Source organism: Talpa occidentalis, unplaced genomic scaffold, assembly GCF_014898055.3.
Source record: "Talpa occidentalis isolate TD23 unplaced genomic scaffold, MPIMG_talOcc4v2.1 talOcc4.13, whole genome shotgun sequence".
Lineage (NCBI taxonomy): Eukaryota > Metazoa > Chordata > Mammalia > Eulipotyphla > Talpidae > Talpa > Talpa occidentalis.
In genome coordinates this window covers 59,494,836-59,520,144 of record NW_023601322.1, presented here as the reverse complement: position 1 = coordinate 59,520,144, position 25,309 = coordinate 59,494,836, and the positions used below count along the sequence as shown (strand labels likewise).

The window sequence follows — 25,309 nt, the reverse complement described above, 5'->3', positions numbered from 1 at the left end:
CTCTCCACAGCTTACACCACTAGTTTTTCTGTTATTCTTTTCTGTCTTGATAAAATAAAAAAAAAATCTCTGATGTTTATACAATAGCAGAAACAACAGAAGCATAATACAAATTTCACAATCTCCAGAGCAGATTTTCCATAATTTTGAAGGCTCCATGGGGCTGCCTGGGCGTGCTTTGGTGTGTTAACTGTGGATACTAAGAAGGGTGGGGAGTGGGGAGCGGGGGGGCATAGCCTGCCCTGCCCACCATCCTACCCCAGGGTTGGGCGGAATGGAATCCTCCTTCTGGGCTCAGGAAGGAAGGGGTGACAGTAATGGCACACCTGCTGTGCGTCAGGTCTGGAGCCATAATCTATAATCCTGTCTAGCGATTACTCACTTGTTAGTTCTCAAGCCAGAGCAGCCACCCTGTCCTAAGCGGCGTCTCACTCTGTCTTTATAGCACTCCTGGAAAGCGGGTGCTGGTTTGCATTGTCCTCTCCTAGGAGAAAAATGAGGTTCATAGACATGAAGTGCTTTCCAAGGCCCATCACGGGAGGTAGCAGAAAAAGCCCTGCCCAGTCGGCGCAGAGCCCGGCCTCCCCTGCCCCTTGACCCCTTGACCTTGGGGCAACAGCGCAAGGCTGGTTCTGCTGTCCCCATTTCACAAATAAAGAAAATGGGTCCGTGAAGTGGTTAAATGACTGCCAGACCGCAGAGCTAGGACGCATCCGGGGCGGGAACAGGCACCGTCTCTGGACCTCAAGAGAATTCTTTCTTCAGAAAGAATGTAGTGGAGGTGAGGATTCTCCAGCGACCATTTCAGGTTCAGCATCCCGTGCCCTTCTGGGTCACCTGGCCGGGCCCCACGTGGACCACACAAGGCCACACGCCCCGGGAAACCGGCCCGCGGGAGGTCCCGCAGCCTGGGCACAGCGCGCGGCTCGCCACTAGGGGGCGCCCTCCCCCGCGGGCGGCTTTCCGGCCATTCTGGGCGGCCACCGTGGGGAGCCTGGGGACCCAGACCTTGCCCGGGAGTCGCTCTCCTGGAAGAGCTGGTGGACAAGCGAGGAAACCCACGGATATGGAAAAATAATCGCAGCGCGGGGAACTCCTGGAGGGTAACAAGCAGGGAGAGGAGAGAATAATGGTGGACGGTGGGGTGGCCGGGCCTCTCCCACAGATGGCTTTTGAGTTGAGATCAGAAGCAAAAGGGACGGACTGTAGGATGCGCTGGGAAGAGGGTGCTTTGTGCAGCAAGAGCTGCAAGTGCAAAGGCCCTGCGACATGAAAAATGCTAAGGAATCTATAGGCCAACGTGGTCAAAGAATCAGAACAGGAAAGTAAAGCAAAAGCTGGCATTTCTCAACCATGGCTGCAGGCGAAAGCAGCCCAGGGGGGCACCCTGGCCGTCCTCCGCGCCTGCCCTCTGCAGCCCCCCGTGTGACTGACCAGGTCTGTCCCCACTGGCGCCCCAGGATCCCTGTGCACGGGGCGCCGGCTCTGTGTGGAGGGGATTTACTTCCTTACGGCCCTCTGCCCCTTGCCATTCCCACCATCCTTGGACCCCAGGACTGGTGTTTCCCACCATCCCTTGGACCCCAGGACTGGTGTTTTCCCCACTGAGGATTCCCAGAAAATCTCAGGACTTCACTCCTGTCCTTGGACACAGGGGCTGGGGAAGAGGAAGGAAATTCTCACACACAGCTCACTCCCAGGGAATTTGCTCCTGTTCCCAGGCTGACTGGCCGTCCTCAGACTCCGTCCCCCTCCGCCCCCCACCCCTTCCCTCCCCTGCCCTCCCCTCCCCGCCTTCCCCCCCCTCCCCCCCTCTTTGCCCTGCCTCCCCTCTCCCCCTACCCCCCTTCTCAGGCTTAATGACTTCCACATGGGCCTCTGGCGGCTGGAGCCAAGCCTCCCAGCATTGTCTGAAATCTCCAAATTTAGAAGAAATATGAAAATTGTCAACCACTCCTTCCTTAGGGGGTAAAAGCAACATTCGGCACTGGGGGCAGGTCAAGGCGAGGCGGTCACGTGGCGAGTGCCCGGGCCAATGGGGGGCCCAGAGAGGACTCAGCACCCGCCTCACCCTAACACCAGGCTGGCCTCTTCAGCTCATATAAGGTAAAAGGCAGAAGGGCCTCTGCGGCCAGGGAGTGTTGGGCAAGGGTCTAAGAGGAGGGGGACCCGGTGCCAGCGGTTTAAAAATGCTTCTGTGGCAATGAGGGCTACCAGAGGCCGGGTCAAGTTAGTTGAGAAGCAGTGACACCCCAACTGTCCCCCAAATGGGCTGGCCCCCATCTACGGACTGCAGGGAGCCATTCCTGGACCAGACCTCCAGAAAGGTAAGAACCACGTGGGGCCTATGAATGGGGGGGGGGGCCTCTCTGGCATCCTCCCCAGGGGGAAATTGGATTTTTTGGTGGGGGGGTGGGGAGTTGCCTGATCCTCGCTCTCTTGCTAACCTGCTCTGTGCCTTCTGCCTCCCTGGGCCTCAGTTTCTCCATCTTTACAGGGGCTGGACTGGATGATCTTTAATTGCCCACCCTACCCCACCAGAACATGCAGGATCTGTGGTCCTGTTGGCATCCAGGACTCCTGTCGCTGTGGTTAGACAAGGGCCAGGGCAGAGTTAATCTTGCCAGCCGAGCTTCACTGTCAGACCTGAGTCTGGGTCCATCTTTGTGACTTCTCTATAGATGTTTCTTCCTTGTTCTATGAGGTTTTGATTTCACAGCTCCAAGAGCCTGGGGCTCCTGGCAAGGAAAACTGTTTTCAAATAATAGATTCAAGAAGCAAAACTGGAAGAGAGGCAATGTCAGAGCAGGCTCCAGCACACAGCAGAGAAGCGGGAAGCTCGGGTGTTGGCTGGCTGTGGCGGAGGGATGGGCACACTGGCTGGGCAATGAGGGGCTCCAGCGTCACCTGGGCCAGTCGGACAGGTGCCCTCCCTGTCTGGGTCTGTTTCCCCGACTGTATGAGGACACCATTGGACAACGTGGTCTCTGCAGGCTGTGGCTTCTGAGCCCTATTTGAGCCTAAAGGGCAGTCAGGGTTGGGAAGTTCCCCCAGGAGGCCCTGAGCTGAGTCTGCCCCTTGACCCTGGGCTTAGCGCCCACACACATGGGCAGGTACCCGAAGTTCATGGGAGTTTTGGGGACATGGGGGGGTGAGGGTCTAGTGATAGAGAGGGAGTAAAGGGCCTCTAGCTGCAGGCCAGCTGGAGGGGTACAGGCCCAGCCACTGCGACACAGACTCTGGTAGGGAAGGGCTGCCCTCTGGATCCAGAGGTACAAGGCCTTGGAGAGAGATGGGAATGGAAAAGACAGCAGAGGGTTCTCGGCTGCAGTGGTGGGGACACAGCAGAGGGTAGGGGACTGCCTCATAGGCGGTAGGGTTGGTAGAAGCAGAGGCCTCGGTTCCAGGCTGGAAAATGCCCAGGCACTGTTACTCTTCTGAGCTTGTTCTGCCCTCATCTGGGGCCCAGAATGGACACAATCCTCCAGCACAGGCCTGCCAGCACCTCGCCCCCGCCCTGGTCACACAAGACCCAAAGCAGTCATGGCCCAAATGGAGACTTGGGAATTCAGCTGCCTGGGTCCAACTCTAGGTGGTTGCCTTACCCGTAACAGGTGACCCTGAGCAAGTTCCTTGCCAGCGCTGAGCCTCAGCTTCCTCCTCTGTAAAATGGGTATTGTCTTGGCTCTGCCTCCCTTAGCTGTCATGAATCGTCCTGAGCAGTCGGGGACATGTGCGCCTAAGAGCAGGGTGAACAGGGTTGGTGTTACTTTATGATTGGATCCCACTCCTCTCCGGGGACAAAAAGCCCTGGGCTATGTTTAGAGAGTGACCTAGGAGTGAGATGCAGCCGCCGAGCATCCAGTGTTGCTGAAATGAGAACAAGATCCAAAAAGAAGCAAGATGGATGAGTCCAGAGATTGGAATTTAAGGGGCACAGAAGAAGAATCCATATGAGATGCTGGAAGGGCTAGATGAGGTCTCCTTTTTTTTTTAAAGATTTATTTTTATTTATACAAGAGCTGGGGTACAGGCCAGAGGTGCAGGAGGGTGAGAGGATTCACCAGAGACAGAGTGGGGAGCAGAACAGGCAGACAGACCGAAGACACTGCTGAGGGGAGCAGTGAGCGAGACAGGAGAGGTCTGCCGTGCCATGTGAGAATGTCCCTGGCCGGCCAGGAATCAAACCTGTGCTGCAGAGGCTGCGGACAGCTTCACAGTGCTGCGCTCAGGTCTCCTTTCCTGCACCGTTAGGATGTGGGTGTGGACAATGTGTCCAAAGCACCGTGTCTGAACCACAGCACAGTCATCTGTGACAGGGGCTCTTAGGTACAGCCCAGAAATCTGCATTAGCCCCTACGAACACCCGAGCCCCCTAGAAATTCCCATGCATGAGGAAGTTTTGAGAATACTGTGCTGTGAACAGCCTGGGACCTCAGAAAAGACAGCTGAGGCCCTGAATCCATAGAACTCAGCCAACTGATGGCCAAGGTGGAACAGACCCAGCCCAGGACTCTAGCAGGGTGCAAATAGAATGATGTTGCTAGCATGATGCCACAACCACCCCGTGAGGTGGAGGCAATCCTTATCCCATTGCACAGATAAGGAAACCGAGACACAGGGAGGTTGAGTACTGGCCTACTCATGCATGTCGTGAGTTGTTAAGCCTGGAAACTACACGTGTGCTGGCTGCTGCCGCTGCTCTAAACCCTGGAAATCTCCTGCCCAGCCCCTGGGCCACCCTGGAGCTTCCCGGGTTTGTAAAAGGGGATGGAATATGGGTGGGAGGCACCCCATGGGCCAGGTACTGGGCTGAGTCGCTTGCATTTTTAGTTACTCCCGAATTACTGTGAGGCCAGCATCAGCCTCATTCAACCACCCCAAATTTACAGGAAAGGAAATGCCTGTAGTTAGAGTGGCAGAGGGGAGATGAACCCAGTCAGTGGCTCTAAGACACATGTCTGCCACTGCACCTCGGAGAGCAGCGAGGAGGGGGCCCACTCCACGCTGACCACCGAGGCTAAGAGGGTGGCCGTGCCGGAACTTGAACTCAAGTCTATCAGTTCCAAGGCCCTTCTCTCCTTTCAGCCCCGCCATTGCCCGGACAGATAGTTTGCTTGCACGGCTCCCGGGGAGCCACACCGCAGCTCTCCAGGCAAAGTCAGCCCTTTCCCAGTCTGGCCAGTTCCGGGGAAGAACTGACACACACCGTCCTCGGGAATAGAAAGGCCCAGGCCCTGCGCCTGCTCTAAGCCTCGGGGCTGCGTGGTTCCCTGCGGTAGTCTTGAGGGGCTGGGAGAGGTGGGCTGCGAGGCGCTCCCCATCTGGCTAAGCCAGGGCCAGCCCCTTCTGCAATTTTCCAGCAAAACACTCCTCAGGGGTCATGTGAAGAACCATGATAAAGGCTGTTCCCGATCATTGTTGGTATCTTGTCTACAGCCCGTGGTGCACAATGCCAGAGTTCCTCCTGCTTGGTGGCTAGAAAGGATTGTGGAGTTCTGGGGTGCAGGCCTTGAACTTTACAGGGCACACAGGTGACTCTCTAAAGCGACTGAACCAACTTACACTCCCGCCGGCAGTGTCTGAGGGTGCCCTTACTTAACAACACTCGAAATGATCAGATTTCTTGAAGCCTTCATGTTTATTTGGCAAGCATCAGATTTGTTTCATAAAAGAATGTAAGGAAGAAATAAGTAAAAATGTTGCTACACGCCTGTCCACATGGGTATATAGAAATTTGCCTTCCATGTGTCACATGGCAGGGAGCCCAAGCCCCTGGGGGAGCGGGCCCTGCCCGAGTGGCTGTGCCCCGTGCAGCAGCGGAGGCCAGGGTCCAAGCCAGGGTCGCCGGAGGGGTGATCTGCAGGAATTCAGGGGAAAGAACCCACAGTGGCTGCCACCTCCTAATGGCCTGTCTAGACAGACCCCACAGGACTTCACCACACACACGCAGGCAAACAAACACACACACACACACACACACACACACACACACACACACACACAGAGAGAGCCAGAAATGCAGAGGCGGCCCCTCCTCTCTTGCTAAAGAGGCTTGTTGGCAGCAACATTTCCCCACCAGAAACCTTTTCTCCAATTCCAATCAGGCATCATTTTGTTTGGATTAGGAAACCTGGCTGATCCGTGAGCCAGAGGGCATGCAGATGTGGGTGCATCCCTCTGCACAGGTAACGGGGGAGCAAGGGCCCCAGCACTGCCTCAGTGGGCTGGGGTGCTGCAGCCTGGCCGTGGAAGATGCTGGTCAGAGTCAGACTTTGATCATCAGATCTGCCTGTGGCCGTGATAATAGAAAGTAGCTGTCTTATTAGGTTATTGAGTTGTCTGGATTAAGGGAGTTAAAACTCAGGAAGCCCTTAGAACAGTCACCAGCACATTCTAAGAACTCAGTAAAAAATGACTACTAAAGTGTGAACGCTAAAGGCAGCTTCTTCTGGAGGGAAGGCACCATCTGGGGCTCCAAGTCCTCTCTCCAGCCAGGAGGTAAAGTGCCCCGTTCCTTCGACAATAGCAATTGCCATAGATCAAGTCTCCCCACGTGCCCGGCCCTTCACCCAGTGCTCTCTGAAGTAAGTGCCATTATCCCTCTGGGAACCCAGAGGCGCAGGGAGGTTTAGCTTTTTGTGCAAAATCCCTCTGTCAGCTCTGAAGAGGCCAAAGTGGGGCTGCAACCCAGGCCTGGCTGATGTCAGCACCTACACACTTACACCCCAACGAGTCTGCACCAGAGCCAGCTTCTGGTTTTACCCTGAGCAATAAGACCCACTTTTGACATTTGGGGGAGGGGGTACTTGAAGCCTGATGCACCCTCCCAGATTAGGCCCCCTTAAAGCCCCATCGGTCCCAGGAGCCCCTTCCCTGCCACAGCCCAGTGGAGATTTGAGGAAAGGACTTTCAGAGGAAGCAGTCCCGCCCTGGCCCCTACCTTAGAGCCCACACCAGCAGGGAACCCTCTGCAGGTTCCTTCTCTGACTGCAGTCTTGCTCTGAGGGAGATGGAAAGCCTCAAAGTGGACAACACACTGTACCCTGTCAGCTTATCAGGGTCCTGCTCGCTGCCACTGGGGCCCACCCCACACCCTCTGCCTCTGTCTCTAGGGAAACAGGCACAGGGTAAAGCGTCCAGAGGGAGGCTGCCATCGCTGGGTGGCATCCGTTGTGGCTAAGAAACCACCCCGACCGGGCTGCCAGGCTCAGAAGCCACTGGTTAGCCTGGTCAGAGCCCATGAAGGACATCTGAGGGAAGTGGAAGACGATGGGGAGAAAGGGAAAGAAACAGGCTAAGACTCTGGCCCTGGCTGTGCAGCGAACACCCACCTTCCAGCCCTGAGCCCATGTTTGGAGCATAAAGGGGACCTCCCAGATCACCCATGGGACAGTGGGTGTTTGCGAGGGTGTAAGGCATGACGGGCGAAAGCATTCCAGGTGAAGAGCTCTGCATACAAAGCTGTGAAGAGGGCACTGGGAAGAACTTTCCAGAACAACAAACAAGCCTGTCTTGCTGGGATGGAGGATTGGTCTAGAAGCTCAGTGGGATCTGAGGCTGGCGGAGTAGGGATGGCCTGGTGGTAGAGGGCCGTCTGTCTCTAGAGGGTGTCCCTGTCTAGAACCAGTTTGCCCCTTCCCCAAAACATAAACAGGCCGAGATCCCCAACACGGGGGAGAGCTGGAAACTTAGGCTTTGGTGATTGAAGATGTCAAGGAAAGAGAATAGGAGATCCTGGGGGGACTGGAAGGGGTAGGACTCTGGGGGCTGCAGTCACCACCTACAAACCTCAGAAAGCTTTCTGGGGAGCAGGGTCTTCAGAGAGACCATGTCAGAAGGATATTAGGAGGGAGTCTCCAAAGGTTTATCTAAAGAGGACTGGGTGGTTTAGAAGTAGGGAGGGCTCCATCACCAACGGTATGCCAGCTTAGCAGGGACATGCAAAGAGAAGTCAGCTAGAGGAGACTGGGCCTCAAGGTTTCTCCCGCCAGTTGCCTGAGACTCCACATCACAGCTCCAGCTGCCCTGGGACAGACTCAGGGGGCTGAACTCCTCTGCCTAGATGTCAGATTCCCAGCCAGGCAAGATATCAGCTCTGCCCTGACTTCACACAGGGGCCTCCAGGGGCCTCCCCTCCCTCCCATTTCCTTTCACCCCACTGCTGCCTTCTGCCCTTCCCAGGGAGCACCAGGCCTGGCCTGCAGACCTGGAGCCTGTTTGTGACATTGGGTCCCCAGGGAACACTCAGCCCACGGCCTTCCGCCCAGCAGGAATGAGGGAGAGGGGCCAGGGTCCCTGGGAGCCCTGTTCACACGCCCCAGAGTCCACATGGAAATTCCAAGAGGGCCACCAGGAAGCTTCCAATTTAGACCAAGATGCTTTATTTTTGTCCCCCTTTCTTTCCTGTCCCCCCTCTCCCCAGTGGTGGGAGGAAGTGTCACAGGAGGCTAGAAGAGGGAAGCGAGCCTCCTTGTAGAGTGGAGCCCCAGAAAGGCAGAGTGTGGAAAGAGGGGGATGTGGGGCCTGAGGAGCCGACTGGTGTGCAGGGAAGGGCTAAGTCAAACTGCTAACAGGGCCTGGCAGGGCCCTGAGCAGCGGACAGGGGCGTCCCCCAGGTCAGCGGGACTTCTGGACACTCAGGGCCAGAGTTGCCTGAGCCCCACTGCAAACTGTGGCCAGAGAGGCTGCTCCAGTTCCCAGAATAAAGAATGAAGGGTCTGGGAGTTGGGGCTTCCAGGAAACTTGGGCATGGGGACTCTGCCTCACACTGACCGTAAGCCCTTATCCACCTACTTCACCCTGATGACCCTGCTAAATGCTGAATAAATATTCCTGACATGGAGTCCTAATCCAATGACTCAGCCTCACAGTCCTGCTAGAGCTGAGGAGGACATTCGAAAGCGCCAGGCCTGCCTCTCTCCTCGTGTCACAGACGCAGAGCCCGAGGTGGGCAGCCCAAGATCACGCTGCAGCAGCACCCAACCCTGCACAACCTTTGTGCCTCTTCCCTGCTTTCCAGCCAAAGATGGGGACTGTTCCTTGCTGCCCAGGGTAGGGGACAGAGGAAGGGGGTGATAGCCAGTCAAGACGTGGCTATCTCCAAGAGGCAGTCAGATTGAGGCCCTGTCTTGAGTTTTGGCTGCTTTGCCTGGGAAGGCCTTTTTTCTGGGCAGAGCTGGCACCCAGAGCTGCCTGCAGAGGGGAGGCCTCTTGCTGAGAAAAGTGTGAGGCTGGGTGGGGAAGCCCTTGTTTCCATTCCTTGCTCTGCCCCAAGCCTTCATATGACCTTGAGAAAAAGGTCCTCTCTCTCCTCAGTGTGCAATCAAAGATCCCATCCATGGGCCTCCCTGCTGGCACAAGGGGTTAGGTCTCAGCACTGTGAAGCTTTCCTCAGCCACTGTGGGCCCAAGTTCAATCCCCGGCCAGGTTGCTACCCACATGGCCCAGCAGACCTCTCCTGTCTTGCCTGTTGCTCCCTCAGCAGTGTATTTCAGTCAGTCTGCCTGTTCTGCTCCCCACTCTGTCTCTGGTGGGTCCTTTCACCCCCCACACCTTTAGTTCTTGTATGCATAAATAAATAGAATTAATCTTTAAAAAAGGGGGAAAAAAAGATTCCCTCCATGATCCACTCTCCCATGGGGCCTCTCTCCCTCTGTCCATCTGAGCTGCTTCTGGAGGAAAACAGAAGTCTATATCCTCCCCTCTGCTGGGAGCAGCATCCAGTCTATCCAAGCTTTGCTTTTCAAGTCTGGAGAGCCCCAGAGAGGCAAAGAGCTGGGAGGGCCCATAGATCACCTAGGGAGGGAATCTGAGACCAGAGAGGCTCAGCAGGTTGTTCAAGGTCACACAGTAAGATGTGTACAAACCAGAACGGCCTGGGGTCTCCTAACTGTCAGACCGTACTCTCTCCACTAAGCACACTGCCCTCCAGGAAAACGGGCATGTGAGCCATGTGGGCAGGACACTGATTTGCTGTGGATACTTCAACCCATGTGGGAAACCTAGAAACTCTTCCCGACTCTGGAACTCAGTTTCTTCTTCTAGAAAGCAGGGAGAGAGGGGACACCAGATGTCTCTGGGAGCCCTTCTACCCCAACACTGGGGCTCTACAGGCCCTCAGGGATTTCCAGTGTGGCCCCTGCTGACACCCACCTCAGCCGGCTCCTCAGTGGGGGGGGGGGTGCGGGGGGGGGGGAGGGTGTTCCCCGGGCCAGGAACTCCCACTAAGGCACACACACCCGCCCCCAGACCCAGGGCCGGGCTTCATCCAGAACTGCAGGCTCTGGCCCAGCTCCCCCTCGACCGATCTGGATTTTTCTTACCATAAAAGGGCAAGCACGACTCTCGAGGTCCCTGCTGCCAGCCCCATTGGGGGAAAGACTGAGCTATTTTTAGAAAACTCAAGGGTTTGCTCCTAAGCTCAAGATGGAGCTTGTCTGAGCCTGCACCCAGGGAGCCCCTTCCCACTCCCTCTCCCACCGCCTCTCCTCCCCCGCCTCTCTGGTCTCAGATTCCCTCCCTAGGTGATCTATGGGCCCTCCCAGCTCTTTGCCTCTCTGGGGCTCTCCAGACTTGAAAAGCAAAGCTTGGATAGACTGGATGCTGCTCCCAGTTTCTCTCTCTGCCTCCTTCTGTCTCGCCCACTCTCCCTCCGTCAGTCTCTCTTCCTGTTGCTCCCCTCTCCGCTCCTGCTCCATCTGCTTGCTTCATCCGTCCCCCTCACTTCTCCCTTCGCCCCAAATCTGCTCATGGTCTGCTCCCCTCCCCCAGCCCCTCTCCCTGCTCTTGTTTTTTGGTGGCTGGAGAAAGTTACACATCTGCACCCCCACTCCCTTCCTAAACACTGTTTACAGCATGAACTCCAAACATCCGCCATCTGGTCCTAAGAAGGGCCAAAAGATATTTGGGAAAGGAAGTCATGATTATTCCATCTTCAAAGTCAAAGGAACGTGAAGGCCCTCCTCTCTCCCTCCTTCCTCGGGGCCCTTTGTTAAGATCTGACTGATTAGGCTTCCACAGTGAATAGAAGGGATCAGTCCCAGCTGGGCCTCTAGCTGACAGATTACTCTGGGCTCTGGCTTCTCCTCCCCAGGCCTCAGTTTCTGAGACCTCAAGTCCTGCTGGAGAACATCCACCAGGGCCCCAGGGCCTGCTCAGGGCTGAGCAGTAGCGAGTGGTTTAGGGCAAGGACAATGGGATGCTGGGGGTTGGAGGGTTCAGCTCCGTGCCCCATCTCTCTGGCTCCAGGGATCGACACGCACCACTGGCCTTTCTTCACATTGACCCTCACACTGGGGTTGAGCCCATTCTGGGAGGATGACCCCGGGAGGATGCTGGCTACCAGGCAGTGGTCACTTGTTGAGGAGGCCAGAGAGGGAAGGACTTGCCCGCAGTCACACACAGCATGTCTACAGGGGAGCTGGTGCATGGCCTGCTGCTCGTCCTTCCAACACAGTCCCGAAGAAACTCAACATCTGTATTATCCAGAAAGCGTTGTCAGGCCAGCAAAGCCCCTGGAGCCCTGGAAGCCCCATTTCTTTGCAAAGTGTGTTGTACTTTGCAACAGGACATAGGGAGACCAATTCCTTTATTATGGCTTAAAAAAAAACAAAAAAACAACACACCAGTGTGCTAGGGAGAAATACCGTGGGGAAAAAGTAGCAACAACTGAAATGGGAGTCCCCCTTGTTTTTGGAAACTAGTGGTCCCATGTAGTCCACGTAGCTTCCACTTATACTGAAAATGCTTTCTGTGTTCACAACCCCCTTTCCAGAAAACTACCACATGCTGACAAAATGCCAGGAGATATTGACTCAGATTGTAGCCCTGTAAAAATGACACCACAAATAGTAGCCCGGTCTTAGGGGGCTGGGGGGGGTGTGAGGATGCATCTCAGGCTGTCAGAGCCAATCCTGGTCTTGGTACTTATGGGCTGTGCAACCTTGAGAGAGAGTGCGGTCACCTCTGGGGCTTCGGGCTCCTCATCTGTTAAATGGGGATGCGAGTGGTACCTACCTCCTACGTGATTACGAGCATCAGGTGAGAAAAATCTACGCGAATAAACTTCCAGCCAGTGTGGGGAGCACCGTGGACGGTGCCAGTGTGTCAGCCATTGTTACGACCCCAGCGTGTCCCCGAGAGCCCGGGACACGGCCAGCTGACAGGTGGTGGCTGTCATTGCTGTCACTGTTGTCCCGGTGTTGTCCGCCCTGGACGGCCAGGGAGATGGGGCGCCACCGCCGTCATCTCAGAGCTGCAGCGGCTCCGGGAAGGACTTAGATTCTAGTCCTGGGCCCTTCCTTTCCCTTCTTCCCTTTTTTCTTGCCTCACTCTTGTTTCACCCTCCAGCAGCGTTCCCAGGGCTTGCTCAAAAGTCCCTCGCAGGACCTTCCCTGGGGAGGAAGTCAGGAGCGTGTGAGGCTGGTGAACTCAGCGGGTGTCCGTGGGGGTGGGAGGGCGCTCTGGGAACCGCAGCCCAGAAAAGCCGAGCAACGGAGGAGACAGGACGGGCCCGCATGATGGCGGCACCTCCTGCGTCCACATCTCCTCGTCAGACCTTTGCCCTCATCCTTGCTGCCTCTCCTCCACCCCCCGGGCCTGCGCCTCACTGTGGGGCCAGCCTGACGTCATGATGGAAATTGCCGCCATTCGCACCAGGCATGCTATGTGCCGGGCATACTGTGTGCCGGGCATACTATGCGCCGGATGCTATCCCTGCCCTTGATGTCTACCGCGTTGGACCTGGACAAACAAGCCCAGGTGGGGAGCAGGGCGTGGCCAGCCCTGGATGCGCAGCTGAAGAGCGAGGCATGGCATCCAAACGCAGGTCTGCTTGGCTCCAGAGCCTGGGTCTTCTTTATTCTTTCCAAACGGGTGGAAACCCTGGGGCCAGAGCCCGAGGGGAGCCAGGCTGTCCTGCCGCTCATGACAGAGCTCGGAGGAAGGCGTGCCGCGGGCAAGGAAGCCCCTGCAAAAGGAAGGGAGGGCCACGGGCGTGTGTGCTTGCCTGGCGCGCCAACCCCAGCCCCCTCTCCCACGCGGTGCCATCTGGCTCACAGATGTGGCCCATCCCCAGCCTCTCCTGTTTCTTGGTACTAACAAGGCCGGGAGAGGGCACCGTGGCTTTTGCAATGACCGTGACGACGTGTGCTTTGCTTTGTGCTCCTCCGGCTGGCCGCTGCTCAGCTCAGCAGACTGCACTGAGCCTGGGCAGCCCAGGGTGCAAGCTGGGCTCTGACAGCTGGCAGGGAGCCTGGCACACTGCAGCCTCTTGAAGGGAGTGAGCAGGCAGGAAGAGTTCTTCTCTCGCTGGCAGCGGTCTCGAATGTTCCTGCCACCATAGGAGGCATTTTCCCTTGTGCTGGGAAATGGGTCCCAGGTGGTCCCAGGGCTCTCCCCTCCGTGGCCTACATGTTAACTGCACGTTTCAATCAACCCCCAAATGGCTTCTTGCCAATCAGTGAGGCTGAAGGCGGGGGCCACAGGTCAGAGGGAAGTTTCCTTCCAGACCCATTCTTTCGCTGAGCAGGGCGGGTGTGCTCTTGGCGCTTGAGTCCCTTAGAAGTCATCCCCGTGCCACCCTCATGCATGCTGTGCCCCCTTGCTGGCCCCTTCCCACACTGGGGATGTAGTTTCTGAGGACGCAGCAGCAGCTCAGGCCCCCAATCCCTCGGCACCTCCCAGCCTGGCCAGGACCCCGAAAGACCAGGGTCTGGCCACAGGATGCCCCAGTATCCTTCTGGGGCACTCCGGTACCCAACTAACAGGTGGCATTTTGTTCCTTTCAGGTAAGGGCACCGGCCAGTGTGAGCCACCACTAGGATCCTGACGTGGAGGAACAAGCACCGCAGGGAGAGGCCCCCTGAGGACCAGCGGGGCTGGCACCGGCACCGGGGCCTGGAGCAGAACAGTGAGTGCCTCCCCGGTCTGCAGCCCACCCCACCCCAGTGGCAGCGGCTCCTGCAGTCAGCTGGTCCCTCAGGATCAACTCCCACCCCGATGCCCAAAACAACCCAGAAAAGGGGAAACCAGCCAGGAGCCCAGAACTCCCCCCACCGTGTGCGCCCTGCAGACTAGTCACGCAAAGCCCGAGCACCGCAGAACATAAAGGACTTGGTGTGGAGGGTGACAGCAGCCCTCCCTGGGAAGAAGGAGACTTTGGGAGGAAAGGACTCTGGGCACAGGTCGACCTGGGTCTGCGGGAAACCGCTGACAACAGAACCAGCTCACGGGGCTTTGGAAGGGTTCGAGGGTCAGGCGCGAGTCCCTGGGGCCAAGTGCTTGGCCCATGGTGAAGCTCAAGAAACTATCGGGGTTGTTTTTACCACGCTCCACAAGACAGGAGGAGAAAATGAGGCCCGGGGAGGAACGGGAATGTACTCAGAGGCCGCACCGCTGTTGTCGGGGAGGTTCTGGCCTCAGAACCTAAAAGAACGGAAAAAGTGGAGGATTTGGAGGTGAGCAGGGGTGAAAGGAGAGCAGGCAGGCTCCAGCACGGAACTGACACCCGGGGACGTGGGACAGGGCCCAGGCTTGGCTTACGTAACACGGCACACCTGTTCACCTCGGCTTGCCCCACACGTGTGTGCAAACGTGCACCCCAGCACGGCACACGCAGTCAGCCTCACTCGCTAACAAACGAGCCAGGCCTGAGCAAATTGAATTAAGGGGGCAGCAGACACCTCCTCCCCCCACTCTCCGGCCCTGACACTGCGCAGGGCTGCCAGCTGTGGTCTCTCGGCTACGCTGACAGCCGTCACGGCTCCCACACTCCACCCCGGCCCCAGGAAGAGGGCCCGGGTCTGAGAGCATGCCACGATGATGGATGGGCTGAGGGGGGTTCCAGGGCAGCTCAAGAGCCACAGGATGTTCATGCTTGTGCGAGGCTCAATTCCGAACTGTTCCCAGCAACCCTCCCCGCCTCCCCTCCGGTCCTCCCCTCCTGCAGGCTCTCCCACGGTCACTGTCGCCAGAGCCTGGGGCCCAGGCCCCTGCCTATCCACCCCTGATTGCTGTTCCACAGCTGGGGGAAGCAGGGACTAGTCAACTCGGGAGACAAAGGCCTGGGGATGAGATGCAGGTAGCACTTTTGAGACAAAGAGCTTGTGAGCAAAAAGACAGTGGTACGTTGACGGCAGCACCTCAGTGCTCTCTCATCCACTATCTTGTTTCATCCTCATCCTGCCTGGCATGTGGAGATTGTACCCATAGCACATATGTCACTACTGAGGCTCATTTCATGATGTTCCTTTCCTGAGTCTACCAGGGCCTGTGTGGGTCATAGCCACTGCCCCCATTGCTTAGCACGAGTCTCCTGTGGGCCGAGTCATGGGCCCTGGGGAACTCTGGGCCATTCTGGGCCTCTCTGGGCTTCCCTGGGCCTCCAGCATTCAACATAAGTACTGTCAAATGGTAACACCAAAAGAGGCCTTAGCAATCAACCCTTCGACCCCAGCTGCCAAAGGGAGTTCAATCCTGTCTTGATCCTTGGAAAGCTGGAGAGCTTCAGTAGAATTACTTAGCTTTTCCAGCCTGTTTTCCCTTCTGCAAAATGAGGACACAAAAGCCCCCACCTCATAGCCCTGTCTGTGAGGACTAATTTTACTGTCCATACATACTCTCATTCGACAGGCCCAAAGAGAGAAAAGGCCTGACCAAGGTCACATTGTGAGTTGGGGAGTAAGTCAAGGCTGGGTGGACCCCCTATCTTGGAGTGTTCCTCCTCCCCGACCCACCCTTCCTCCTAATATAAGCCCTCCTACCTGCCACACCCAAACAGCCCAGAAGCCAGCAGGTGGTGCAGGCAGTGCTGGGCCAGGTCCTAGGTCCCACCACCTTCAGCCCTGCCCCAGACTCGGCAGCGCCAGAGTCCCAGGTAACTGAGCAGTGGCCCCCAGTTCTCTGTGGCAGAGGGTGGGGAGCCAGCAGGTGGCGGCTCCCAGCCGAGAGCAGCCTGGCCATATAAGGGAAGGAGCCAGGGAGGCCTCCTTGCTCAGGCCTGGGGAGAAAACCCAGACAGACACTGTTTATTTTCTCCTGCCTAGCTTCTCAGTGCTTCCTGGCAGAAGGCAGAGGTTCCCAGGCGCTGCGAGTTCCCTCCAGAGGCTTCCCCCAGGCTGACTGGCCATTCCCCAGGCTGACCTGCCAGGTAAGAATCCCAGGCCACCCTCCACAGCCTCCTGTGACAGGAGGTAGGGAGCCACAGAGAGAGGGGCCGCATCAGTTGGTGACAGGACCTGGGTCTCCTAAGTGACCCCCATCTTCTGACTGGGAACCCAGAGGAAAGGAGCTTCTTATGTGGTAAGAGGGTGAGAAGGGCTCCCAATCCCATTCTTACGGAGTCCCTCAGTTTCAAAAGACCAGGAGTCAGGGCCTGCCCTGTGAGAACACCAGACCATAGAAAGTATTCCCCTGGCCAGAGAGCCAGAAGGTCACCCCTCCTGTACCTCTGCCCCTCCTCTCAGCTGTGCAACCTCCTCCTCCAGGAAGCCCACCCAGCTCTGGAAACAGGATCTCTTAATCTATGCCCTTGGCTTTTTTTTTTTTAAGTTTATTTATTTCTATAAGAACTGGGGTATAGGCCAGATGTGTGGGAGGGTGAGAGGATTCACCAGAGACAGAGCAGGGAACAGAACAGACAGACTAACGGAAATACACTGCTGAGGAGAGCAGCAGGCCAGACAGGAGAGGTCTGCGCCATGTGGGATTCTCTCCGGCTGGCCAGGATCGAACCCGCGCTGCAGAGGCTGCATACAGCTTCACAGTGCTGTGCTCAACCACCTGTGCCACCAGGGAGGCCCCTCTTGTTGGTTTGCTCTTGTGCCACTTCGGTCTGCCCCCTATTCACCTTGCTGGAAGTATTTCCTTCCTCCTCAGCTGACTGTCTTCCCAGGGCAAGGGCCCTATCACGGTCAGTTCTGTCTACCCTCAATGTGCTGGCTTTGCTGAGTGGACAGATGGAATTAGACCCTGTCCCAAACAGAAAGGACTGGTAGATTCGGCAGGGGATGGACCTGTAGCAAAAAAGGTTAAAATGATGGTCGTAGTCGCTTGTTCTGAGTCAGGAATTCCATCTTGGCTCCTAACTCTATGCTTGGAAGATCCCCTTCTCACAGAACGCTTCAGGGATGCAGGGGCAGGCACAGTTAAAGCACTCGATAAATGACCCTCCTTAGTACTTTCAGCATCCTGCTGATTTTTCTAGATACAAAGGAACAGAACTAGGCACGGGGGGGGGGGGGGATGGAGCAAATGCCATCCCCTAGCCGAAGGCCTCAACTCAGCCCCCTTCCTGGGTCAGCCGCTCCCACAGGAAGGGCCTGCCTCCCATCGCTTCCAGTTTCTACACCTTGGCAGCAGTATTTTAAGCCCAGATATATTGGAAACTGGCCTCAGCTCCCCTGGCTGGAGCCAGACTGGGGCCCTGGGACATCCCCTCCCTTCCCGTGGTGCAGTGGAAGAGAAGGGCGCCAGCACTGCCTGCCCTGGAGGGGCACCACTCCTCGTGGTGGAAGTGCCTGCACCAACTGCTCTGAAGTTTCATTGGGTACATTTTCCCCAGCTACAGTTACCCAGCTACCCCCTTTTTATTTGTTTGCCCTGTCTTCAAGCAGTCACGCTACTTAGACATTTAAGACGCTGTTTGTAATGCTGCAATATAAATAGCGACTGTCAGTGAAAAATTGACACTGTCCATAATGAGAAGGAAAAGGTAACGTCATTCCTCTCGACGCTGGTCCAGCGTGGGGTGTCAGAGTCAGGACCCCTCCATGCTGGGTGGGGGGTTTTCCCCGAGGAACCAGAGGGGCCAAAAGCAAACTGACAGGCTGTCCTCCATGTCCCTTGGTGCTAACTCTCTGCTCGCTCCTCGGAAGCCGAAGGCGGAGCGATGAGGGGCTTCGCGGACAGCCACCGGGGCAGGCGCGGCCTTACAGCAAGCATCACTTTTTCAGGACCACCCTCTCTGGCTTCGCAGTGGTTAGGCAACTGTTCCTCCCACATGTTGGTGGCGGGGGTGCAGTGGTGAGGGAGCCGTCCAAAGGGAGTAGGCAGCTGGCAGGCTGTCCCGGGACCCTCAAGTGGTCCTGATGCTGCAATCTCTCTCCTGCCAAGTGCAGCGTGAAGAGTTCCTGCAAGCACGCCTGGGCGGAGGGAGGCAATTATTGGTTGGGGATCCCTCAGGAAGGGGGCACTCCCCTCAGAGGCCGTAGAGACTGATTTGACCCAATGAGCAGACCAGTGGAAACCTCCCCCCACTGTTCCCACAATTCAGATTGGGCTGATTTCCGGTTTCTGCTGGGGGACACTTGATTTCTCAGGATGTGTGTGTTTTCCCTGCTCTCCTCCTGCCCTGAGGAATAGCTGCCCACCCCTCTTCACCCTCAGGCCCCCTTGAAAGGGAGGCCACCACAGTGAGCATCCAGCAAAGAAAGAGGGTCCCCTGAGGCTTCCCTGAGATCCAGGGGGAGCAAGAGGAGTGGAGGAGGACTCTGCTTGCCCACCAGAGGTGCCCACCCAAGCCAGGTTTCAGGAAGGAAGGCATGATCTCCGTGGCCCTTTGTTCATCCACCAGTGGCCAACCTCATGTGCAGAAGCCAGCAGCCAGGGTCTCAGCAAGACCCTGGATCTCTGCCCTCCCCCCAAAAAAAATTAAGGTGTAGGCGCTGTCCTTGGGAACCAGAGATCTAGTCCAGTCAGCCCTGATGCAAATAGCTCCAACACCAGAGAGAGTAAGGCGAGGAGCGATGCTGTCATTTCAGCTGCTGATTATTGGGTGTCTGCACCACCTGGCCCTCATTTCAGTGGTGAGTATGGGGTTTTTTTCCTCAGGGGGGAAGTGAGTTGCTGACAAGTGAGGGTGGTCATCAACAAAAACTATATCCTCAGCGTGGGAAGGGATTAGCAAGAGGGCACAGGATCCATGAGGACCAAGCTGTCTGAGGAAATCTAGGAGGGCTTTCCAGAGGTGGTGTTTATTCGAGTAGCAACTAAGCCTATGAAGAGGAGGCAGAAGGGGTGTAAGGTGAGGGAGCAGCATGGCACCTGGAAAGACCTGAGGTGACAGGCATAGGGACTCCCCAGAAGGGTGGAAGAACAGGGGGTGACTGCCGGGAAGAAATGGCTGGTGCCAGATGGGCCAGGCTGAGCAGCCTTTAGTGAGGGTTCCAGAAATCAACCAGAGGGCAGTAGAGCCCTTTTGAATTTTAAGCAGAAAAGACATATGATCATACTTGCATTCTGAAAAGTCACTCTGGGAGAAGGGGGCAAAGAGGGGGTTAGTGGGTGTGACTAAGGAGACCAGGAGGGGGCCAAGGCAAATGTTCAATGATATAAAATATCAGGTCCCCTGAAAGTGCTGTTTGGCGGGTGCGCACCAAGCATAAAGATGGGGCATGGGGTGACCCCAGAAGATGATTCCATCTATTGAAAAGTCTAGATTAGGCAACTTTCTAGAGACAGAAAGTGGTCTAAGCCCAGGGCTGGGGCTGTTGGGGGACCGGGAGAGGTTGAAGGGTGGGCAGTTTCTTTTTGAAAAGATGAAATGTTCTAAAATGGACTGAGGCTTCTCACTGGACTCGAAGCCATTCTACTACACACTTCAAATGGCTGCGCGCTGTCACAGTAAGCTGGGTTGTTTTTTTTAAAAAAAAAAAAAAGGGAAAGTTGAGGTTTGGCTGGCCCCAAGGATGGGAAGCACGGCGGGGTAGTTGCAGGGGTCTCTGAGCTGGAGGGGAGCCCCTCTAACACCCTTCTCTGCCTAGGGTGGCGTCCCTGCGTGGCCGGCCGGAGCGCGGCGCCCTGTCTCCCAGCCTGAGGTGCAGTGCTGCATCTCTGGTCAGCTGGGAGTCTGAGATGAAGCACTGTAGCTCAGGAAGGGAGAAGACATTCTGCGGCCGCAGGCAGCCTGGAAGCGGGAAGCAGCCGTGGTGCTTGAGGGCACCAGGAAGGACGGGGTGTTTCCAGTCTCCAGACCATCAGCTGCTACTTCTAAGCAAGTTCCCAGACTTGAGTCCTACCCCTGCCACCAGGCACCCTGCCTCTGCTTTCTCCTTCTGAGCCCATGGCGGGCACAGTAATTCTAGGCGTAAAGTGTTCAGATGCAGCTTCAGAATCCTTCTCAACACTAAGTCCTGGATAGCCACCGTTCATGGTCGTGGTGTGTGGATAGGACAATTCCTAAAATCCCTCTCAACCCTAAGGACAAAAGTCCTGGGCTTTGTTTTTTTTTAAAGATTTGTTTATTCATGCATACAAGAACCGGGGTACAGGCCAGAGGCGCGGGAGGGTGAGAGGATTCACCAGAGACAGAGCGGGAAGCAGAACAGGCAGACTGAAATACACTGCTGAGGGGAGCAGCGGGCGTGACAGGAGAGGTCTGCCGCGCCATGTGGGTAGCTCCGAGGCCAGCCGGGATTGAACCTGCACTGCAGAGGCTGCGGACAGCTTCACAGCATTGCACTCAACCGCCTGCACCACCAGGGAGGCCCAGAAGTCCTGGGTTTTGAGTAGGGCTCTTGCTCTTTGGGCTCCTAACCTTGGTAAATTCATCCAGGCATCTCACAAATATCTGGCCCCTCAGAGGCGTCAGATAGGCAAGGAGCAGCAGAGGAGGAACATAGGGCTAAGAACCACGTAATTTACCTGCCACCAAGCTTGGGAGGTGGCCACTCTTATTGACCCATTTTACAGATGGGAAAGAGGCTCAGATAATCAAGTCACCCAAGGACACACATTGATGGCATTGACATGGCATAGTAACCTAATCTGTCTGCTGCCAATCCGTGTTCTTACCCACTGCACCTGATTTTGGAAACTGGGGCTAGGGAGCAGGAGGAAAATATAATAAATCCTTCTCTGGTCTTGTCCTTACATCTTGGGTCGCTTTTAGCCAAGACAGGCCCAGACACTTTCCTTTAATCCTATGGACTTTCCTCCTCCTGAGCACTTACTGCCTCACCCCTCGCACCCTTCAAGTTGTGTCTCTCTCACCTTATCCAGTAGGTCACATATGGTCCCATTTTGAAGGTTAAGTGACTTGGTGGAGGTCGCCAGCAAGGAAGTTGCCAAACAGAGACTGGGAACCAGATCTATCTATCCAGATGGTTTAGAGGAAAATCCTCCCTTTGGCTGGGGACTCAGGAATCCAGCCGACCATGACTGTCCTGGGGAGGGGGTCCGGGAGGCCAGATAGTTTCTGATCAACATCATGACTTTTGATTACGGAGAAGGTACTTTCCAGGGCACTTGAAGTTCCAGCCACTCCTCCAGGAGCAATTAGCCACATCCCATGCTGACGTCCACATAGGGGCCTGGATGCAGGCCCCAGCTGGCTCTTAGGGCCATGGCAGGCCTTGGTGCTGAAGGCCACACTCTCACCTTGTCCTCACGGTCCAGTTTTCCCAGGAATCCCTTAGATGCTAAGATGGGGATTCCTGGAAATACTGTTCTTGAGGTCATGGTTTAACAGCTGGACGCACCTCCCCCATCCCAGAGCTGTCCCCGTGTGGCCTCAGCTCTAGCACGGGTGAGGGTCAAGCGGAAGACTGCGCACAGGAGGTAAGAGGGCTGCAGATTGTGTTCTTGACCTTTAAGTTGCTTTTCTTTCCATCTTGTCCATTTCGTAATGTCCCCGTGCGGCTGGATGTGGGAACGTCACCATTGTACTCTTGGGATTTGTCCAGGCTCTCGGCTGAGCAGTGGTTTCACCAGGACACAGTACCCATGAGTTTCTTCCTGTCTCCATCCTGCCCTTACCCCAAGTTCCAGTCTGCTGTGTGGCAGGGGCCACAACATCATGTCCACGCTGTTATTGATAAACTAAGAAACCTCAGGAATTTATTTAAAAGTTTATTAAATCAGTTAGGTAAACTGAAAGCCATGAATCTTAGTCGGATTTGGAATGCAGCCACAGAAAATGAAATGTTTTTTTAAGGGGGAGAGGATTTAAAAGTTCAGAGCGCCCTCTGGTGGCACCACCTGCTTTGACCCCCACCCCCTTTCAGGCACTTGAGCTGTCATGCGCACATATGCACACACACACACACACACACACACACACACCCCGCTGATTCCATTTGAGTCTGTGCCCACTTCAGCCCTTTTCTCACCTGCTAGCGATGGTGCCTCCATAGTTGACAGTCTTTCACAGTCTGGTTTCATCCTCAAAGCTTCCAAAAGGTCAGCCAGGTTGGTTTGAGGCTTGGGCAGGTGAAGTGACCAGCCCAAGGTCACTCGGGCATCAAAAGGTAGAGCCAGAATTGATTCCAAGGTCAGGCTCCTATGGCAGTTTCTTAGTCAAAGGCCAAAACTAAAAACATAAAAACAAGACTCTTTCTGAAGAATCCTAAGATGTGAGAACTGGCTATTGCTGAAGTTTGAAGTGGTCCAGGTACAAAACTGGAGCTTTTTGCAACACCTTCTCAGAGCTTTCATGGAGATGTAGACAGTCGGTGCCTGAACCCAAAATCCCAGACACAAGGTCGTGCCCGCACATGTTTCTGATGGTCTTCCAAAGGCTACCTTGAAAATATTTATGACGCTTGAAATCAAATATGGAAACCAGAGCTGGCCTGACCATGGAGAAATTGGATTTGCTAATAGTGATAGTAATACAATAATAGCTCCCCATCAGTGGCTGTTTTCGACTTGCCAGGCACTGTGCTAAACACTTTCATAGACACTGCCTCATTTAATCCTCACAGCCGCCCAGTGAGGTAGGTTCTGTCATTCACTGCAGTTACCAGATGAGAGAGCCAAGGTTCAGAGAGGTTCAGAGACTTGCCTAAGGGCACACAGCTAAGAAGTTGTGAAGCTGGGACCAAAATCAAGTCTGTGTTTATGCTTTCAACCATCACATTGGGGAACCTGCCCTCGCCCCCTTCCTCCCTTTTGGCTTCGCCTAGCAGAGGGGACTTACTCCCTGTGGCTTCCCTGAGGAGCAGGTATAACAAGCCTCAGTGATTCCCCCTGTGCCCCTGTGTGCTGTGACTATAATAAAGTGCTGGATCCTTCCTTGACTTGTGTCCTGTCTCTTCCTGGGAACGTGGGGAGAGTGGAGAGGAAGAGAAAGCAGGGAAAGAGCCTGAGCCTGAATCCTTTCTTTTTAAAAAAAAAAAGATGTATTTATTTATGCAAGCACTGGGGTACAGGCCAGAGGTGCAGGAGGGTGAGAGGATTCACCAGAGACAGAGCAGGGAGCAGAACAGGCAGACTGACGGAAGTACACTGCTGAGGGGAGCAGCAGGCAGGTCAGACAGGAAAGGTCTGCTGCACCATGTGGGAATCTCCCTGGCCAGCCGGGAAGCAACCCGGCGCTGCAGAGGCTGCGGACAGCTTCACGGCACTGCACTGCACCGCCGAGGAGGCCCCTGAGCCTGAATCCTTTCACTAGGGCTGCCTGACAAAGTACCACAGATGGAGCAACTAAAACAATGTATTTTCTCGTAGTCCTGGAGGCTGGAAGGCCAAGATCAAGGTGTCAGCAGGGCTGGGTTCTTTTGAGGCCTCTATCTGACTTGTGGATGGCCATCTTCTCCCTGTGCCTTCACTCCATGTGAGCCTGTGTCCTAATCTCCCTTTTTATGAGGACACAGTCCCATTGATGGAAGGTCCACCCTAATGACCTCATTTTACCTTACTTACCTCTTGTAAAGACCTTCCCCCAAATATAGTCAAAATCTGAGGTGGCCAAAGCTTAGGACTTCAGTGTGAATTCAGGGAAACAATTCAGCCCATAACACAGCCCAACTGAGGTAATCCTACTCCCCTTCCCCACCCCCAAACCCCTCCACCTCTACCCCCCCCCCCCCCCCCGCCCCACATGAGGCCTTCAACTTCACCTCCGGGCATTTCCAAAGGCCAAGGTCACTCAGACAGCAAAAGGTAGAGCCAGAATTGATTCCAAGTTCAGGCTCCTATGGCAGTTTCATAGATACCAATCAGGACCCACACAGGGGCAATCAAGTCCCAGGAAGCAGTCATGGCACAGGTAGTAGGGGCAGCGGGGAGCAGGATTGTGGGTGAGCCCCATGAGGTTAAATCCATTAGAATGGAGCCAAGAGGTCTCACCACAGCAGCCTGGCTCCTTCAATCTCAAGGGTGTGACTGACCTTGTCAGACAGGAAAGACAGTCTGGAGTCTGAGGTGGGTGCCCACCTATTAACAGGAGTTAATAGGTTCACGGTGAGCTCTGAATTCAGCTGTACCAGAGGCATTACGGCGAACACAAGGACATTGTGTTTTACTTGTATTGAGGTGGCATTGGTTTACAGCGCTGTATATGATTCAGATGCCCAGGTTCACACCTCTTCCCATGTGTGTTACTGCACCACACCACCACCAAGGCACCCCAGTCCTCTGCCATAGGCCTTTGGGCCCCCTCCCACCCTGCTCTCCACTCTCTCTCTCAGTGGCATGGCCGCCTCTGTTCTGCAGTTAGATTTCTAGGGTTTGGGTTTTGGTTTGGGTTTGTCTGAACCTTTGTTTTGCTTCTCTGTAGTCTCCATATCAGTGACACGGTATGTGCCTTTCTCCTTCTGACTTATTTCATTTAGCATAATTCCATGAGGGGATGTTCTACACACAATTACCCCACTTTTGGTACAATTCTCCAAGCTCTGCCACATTTTGAGGAGGGAAAAAAAAAAAAAAAAAACCTGACAACCTCTTACGTGATAATTCCCACAGACATGGGCAAAATAGGGCCTTCTCGAAGCTCACAGCCCTTGGCCTTGCCACATTTCCTTCTGGAATTCCCTCTCCACCCCCTCAGGGAACACATTGGCAGCTAATTCGGGGCATCCTGACTCCTCAGGGTTCCATACTGTGGTTTGGGATTTCAGGGGGGTTGAGGGGTGCCAAGGGGAGGGGTGGGCAGCAAATAGCCAATGAAAGGTGTGCCCTCTCTATTCACCTAATACAGCTCCACATCTTCGCCAGTGCCTCCATATGCCTGGTGCTGCCAGCACAGCAGCAAACAAGACAAGCAGAGAACTCGGTGTGAGGATAAATTCCACCACACTCAGATAGGAGATCCTCAGAATTTCAGCCTCCTGACCATTCCTTAACACAGCCCTTAAGTAGTTACAGTTGCAAACTCATCTCTAAATGTCTCACCACATGGGGAGAAGGAATTGGCAGTCCTGGTGACAATTTCAGTGACAGATCCCCTGGAAGATGCCCAGGCTTTTCCAGCAGTGCGGGTCTATCCTACTTTTACTGACTGTGACCAGGTCCCTCCAGGGACAAAGACTGAGGGGACAAAGGAAGGGAGAGGAGGCTGCCCTCTTGTGGCATATCCTGGAAGGAC

At 55.3% G+C, this 25,309-nt stretch overlaps 1 long non-coding RNA gene across 1 annotated transcript; it reads left to right on the top strand.

The window, feature by feature from the left end:
* Positions 1–2,022: 2,022 nt before the first annotated feature.
* On the top strand, positions 2,023–23,778 carry LOC119243284 (uncharacterized). Its single transcript, XR_005124680.2, has 3 exons — positions 2,023–2,327; positions 13,791–13,912; positions 16,047–23,778. It is a non-coding gene; the product is annotated as an uncharacterized LOC119243284 (long non-coding RNA).
* The last annotated feature ends 1,531 nt before the right edge of the window (positions 23,779–25,309 follow it).